This window comes from Chrysochloris asiatica, unplaced genomic scaffold, assembly GCF_000296735.1.
Source record: "Chrysochloris asiatica unplaced genomic scaffold, ChrAsi1.0 scaffold00003, whole genome shotgun sequence".
NCBI lineage: Eukaryota > Metazoa > Chordata > Mammalia > Afrosoricida > Chrysochloridae > Chrysochloris > Chrysochloris asiatica.
Window position 1 is genome coordinate 36,708,935 of NW_006408521.1, and position 5,130 is coordinate 36,714,064.

Consider the following 5,130-nt stretch of genomic DNA (forward strand, 5'->3'; position numbering starts at 1 on the left):
GTCCACGATGGTTAGGGGAGAGGGAGGAACTATCATTTCATGGGCTAGAGGGCAGACACATGTTAACATGTGTGACAGAGTAGGCATTACACAATAAGAAGGAGGCGGACACAGGAAAAATGAAGACAACAGGAGACACAGGGAGGGATGCAATGGTTAAAGTGAATAGAGGTCCATGTTGTTAACTGTTGGTACATGGAGGGCATTGCAACCATGTAGGGAAGCAAAGTGGATGGTTTGTTGAAGGTAAAACTGATGACCTGCTCTGTAAACTGTCACTCAATTTACTATAAAAAGTTTTAAAAAAAGAAAGAAAATTAATGAAGCAATCAACTCACGAATGTACCTATTAAATTATAGGATGTTTAGAGACTAAACTAAAGCCTATGTTCCCTTGTTAAAGAAATTTCCAAAGGATAATGTAGTTCAAGACTTAGTATAATAGATGTTCAGTCCATTCATTTTGACAGTTTATATAAAATGTATTTTGTCTTCTATTTATCTTACACCTTCTCTAGTCTTTCCAACAACAGCATTAGATTAATATGTTTTCATAAAATAAGTACAGAAAAAAAACCAAAACACTGGAAAATTAAATACACACCAAAACACAAGCCAAATTAAACAAATCATTAACATCTCTGACTTCCACAAATGCTTGTTAGATAGTAAGTTAAAAAAGTTATTATTATTTTGTAATGCATATTAATATACTTACCAATTGGGGGAAAAAAACACTTTTATCCTACAAAGTATGCTAATAATCAATATCTGAATAGAGTCTTCTGGTTTATGCTTCAAGAAGCCCTGTGGCACAGTGGGTAAAGTGTTACCCCACTAATCAAAATGTTGGCAGTTCAAACTCAACAGCCACTTTGCAGGAGAAAGATGAAGTCTGTTTTCCTAAACATTTATAGACCTAGAACCCTACGGAGAAGTTCCACTCTATCCTACAGGGGCTTTATGAGTCAAAATTGACTTGATGGCAGTTAGTTTACGTCCAGTGGCAGTGAGGAGGAAGGACTTTTGTGAAACTAACTTCACATCCAGATACATCTAAAGTCAAAGACTTTCAAGTCTTTTCTATGTTAAATTGATAAGCACAAACAAGAGGGAGAAAGAGGCTCTTCCTTACTTGGGTGATGAATGATTTTGAATGTGAAATGGTATTATAAACTTACTGAATCATGAAATAAAACTATTATAATTAATCATTAAAGTAGACATAGAAACACTTAAGTTCAGCAAAATGCCACACCCAACAAAGTGGGGTTTAAAATAAGGCATCACACATAAGTGTTTTCAGATGGCTTAATATTCTCCTATAAAAACCTTCTTATTAAATCCATAATAAGGATATATACTAGGTTTCATCAGTGCTGACAGACTTAGGCCAAGAACTGCAGAAAGTACCTGCAGGACAAATAAATGAGTATATATCACCATGTCAGAAAGCTATTGAACAAACTCATAAATGTGTTTTTCTTGTCATGTTCAACACGGAGAGTTAGAAAATGCTGGGACCTCAGGTATGTGAAACAATGGAGAATTTGCCTATGTAGTTTCCAAGGTAGAGTCAAGGTCTGTATCCATTTCTGGCAGGCCAGAGTACTGGTTATGAAAATCTCTGCAAATGCTCAAGGCCCTCCTAGGGGAATGGCTTTTGTAATTTTGTTTGTTTGTTTGTTTGTTTGTTTTATTACTGGAGTTTTTTTCTGTTAGAAAAAATTCGTCATGACTCTTGATCAGACCATGAAAAAAAAGTAAGTTATCCAGCATTAAAACCAAATGGCTGTCAGAAAGAAGGTCAAGTCAAGAGATGTTATACCACATTCACATCGAGATGTTAAGAAAAAGAAATTTCATTCTGAGCATCAATTGTCTTCTACCACTACTGTAATGGAATTCTGGTGTGGTGCTGTAGGATAAGCACTGAACTGTGAACCACAAGGTCAGTGGTCAGTGGTTCAAACCCACCAGCTGCTCTTTGGAAACACTGTACAGGGTCACTATGAGTCAGAATCGACCCAAGGGCTCTTAACAATTACAATGGACTGCAAAGTTGGTTTGAACCACAAGGTCAGTGGTTCAAAGCTCACCAGTCACTCCTCCAAAACTCTATACAGGGTCGCAATGAGTCGGAACCAACTCAACCGACAGCACTTAAAAACAACATAATAATATTGACATACCCTTTTTTACAGCTGCCCTATTCAACATTCCAGGAGACTATAATAGCAGGAAGATCTTACATAAGTTCCAATATCAATATTTCTGAAGCTGTGACTTCACCCTTCCTTGAATGACGGACATTATCACCATCTGTCATTGATTAAATCACAGACATAAATTTCTATGCTCACATTTATTTGGTTCTATCCCTCTCTCCAGTCATGGTGGGTTTTTTCCTGGTTGAGGTTAAATCAACTTACACAAAGCAGATAGCATAATTCAGGAAGTTCTGTATGTCTTTCAAATAACTACGGGAAACTTATATCAATTCCCATAATGTCAAGAAGAAAGACAACCACCTTTTTGCACAGTACCTTGAATTTTCACATTTGATCTCTGCTACAATCTTTGGAGATTATTAATATCAATGACTCATGAATTAGACAGCTGAATCTTCAAATGGTTGAATTTCTATTGAGTGATAGAGCTGAATTTGAATGCAAGTCTTTTGACCACACATGAAGCTCTTTTCACCACACTTTCTTCTGTGTCATGCATTCATCTGATTAACCACAGATTGACCATAATCATGTTTATAATTTCTCTCATTTTGCACAGTCTTCATTTGAAGGGTTTTGATAGTGCCTTTACTAGAGTCATGACAATTCTCTCTTTGCTCTTGTAAGAATCTCAAAGACACAAAATTAACTGGTTCCAGTAAAAAGGAGGTAGATGCTGTTGGAGAAGTGAAGAAACAAGATTCCTAGTGGTGCAAAGTCAAAGGGGGTTACATTTTTCAGGGGTCTTGGTTGAAACTAGGGTGAAAAACAGTACATCTAAAGGATTTTCTTTTGGTGACAAGGAATAAACTGTGGGTCCCTTGAGGATCTAGAATTGAGTCTCCAAAATTAGTATGAGAAGCTAATGTAGAGCAGGGAAGACTAATCATTGGCAATTTTTTCAAAAACCTGTGACTTATAATATGCAGATTAGACTCAAATGGAAACAATGTATTTATGAATTCTTCCAAGTATTCTGTATGTGTGTCTTTTCAGTTGCTGAGACAAGAAAAATATTGGGGCATGGATACCGTGCCCTTCCATGACAATTGTTCATTGATACTTCTTGTTGTTGTTAAGTGCCATCAAGTCAGTTCTAATTCATAAAAACCCTGTATAGTGTTTCCAAGGAGTGGCTGGTGGGTTTGAACCACTGACCTGACAGTTAGCAGTCACACCACACCAGGACTTGATACTGACTGATTCACAAATAGGATAAAATAGAAGTACAGATGACAAGGACATCAAAAGTCTTGCTATCATTCCATAGTTAACTATCCCTCATCACTGTGAGCCTGTTGGTCTGTTCTAGTATTAAAGGATGACTGTTGTTACTTAGGTTTCATCCAGTTAGTTCAAACTCAAAGTGACCCTATGTCCAACAAAACATTCATCTTTTGAATGTGTAGGCTCCTCTAGTTGGGGGCACTCTGTATTTAGACAGGGATTTTTTTTATTATTTCTTCAGGAATTAGCATCATTCCTAAGTAGTTGCATAAGTGTTGCCAATATGCTGAACCATAAAGCAAATTGTACATGCTTTATGTTTCAGCATTTTGGCAACACTTATGGAACTAAAAAATGATGCTAAAAATTTCTTTCTTTATACACATTTTGTGCTTTTACTTATGATGATGTATACATGTAAGCTTTTGAAATCCAAGTTACCTGAGCTTTTTGAAAATGATTTTTTTTTTTTAATTCTGAAGTCTATCTTCTTGGGGAACTTAGAGTCAGTTTCTTACTCCAGCTCATTTTAATTTCTGATTGCATATGCTTCTGCTTCTTTTTTTTTGCCAACCAGTGATTCTTACACTGCTAGATTCATTGAGCCTCCAATCAAAACAACAGACAGAAAGATTACCAAGTGCTTACTACAAGTCAAAAATCCTAGTGGGAATTAAAAATGGGATAAAAGATGGGTCTGCCCGTGTCCTCTAAATATAGTACCACAGCACGTTGTGTAAGGGCCAACTATTTATTCACTAGTGAGGAGGAATTCAGCACACTCTCTGATGGGGCCATTTACCCAGCACACCCAGGGACTAATGAGTCCTGAGAAAAATGACCTGTGACAAGTTCAGTCTCTCTGTACTCAGTTGTTTTTTCCTAAGTGGAGAGCTCTCCACCAGGCCTTTCAACCCTTCAAGCTCCTCAGGGAATTTCTGATGTTCCTGACACCGGAGCGAGCACGTCCATCCAGCTTCTTTCGTGATGTTGAAATAGAAAGTGTAGTTGAGCCTACAGCTCCACGTGTTCATGAACTGAATCAGCTGCTGAAGGAATAGGTTTATAAATGCAAATACAATAGCTCTCTGGGGATGTAGCTGATGATACATTGGGTGGTCTGGCAAAGTTTCTGTGTAGCAAAGAGTGAGAGGTGACTCTGTGAATTCATGATTTATTTTTCAGCTCCAGTAAACTTCTGTTGCCGAGCAAGTGGCTGTTAGAAAATAGGGTCCAAGAGTACAAAGCTTATAGGTTTATTTATTCATTTATTCCTGAGAGCAAGCTCAGCAGCTGGCTCATCACTGATGCTCGGTACAGTGGTCTTGGCCCTCCATAATGTCATCAGGAGATAAACATGTCACTGTGCCCCACTCCCACTTGCTCATCAGACTGTTGGCAGTCTATGAAAAGTTTGAAGTCCTGCTCAGTGCCAGTCTCAAAACTTGACTGTTCACTAACTCACTGGTAAAACTAGAAATCTCTCAGAAAACCATCCTTCTTTGGAATCACCAATCACACAAATCAAGAGTTTGCTGAAAGATGTGGTGGGCCAATCAATTTTGAGCAAACCACAAGAAGAATCCAGGGCAGGTTGTAGGCTCTCAGTGGGAAGTAAAAACCTCACAAAAAACAGTTGTTACAATATAAGGAAAAGAAAACCAAGATATAA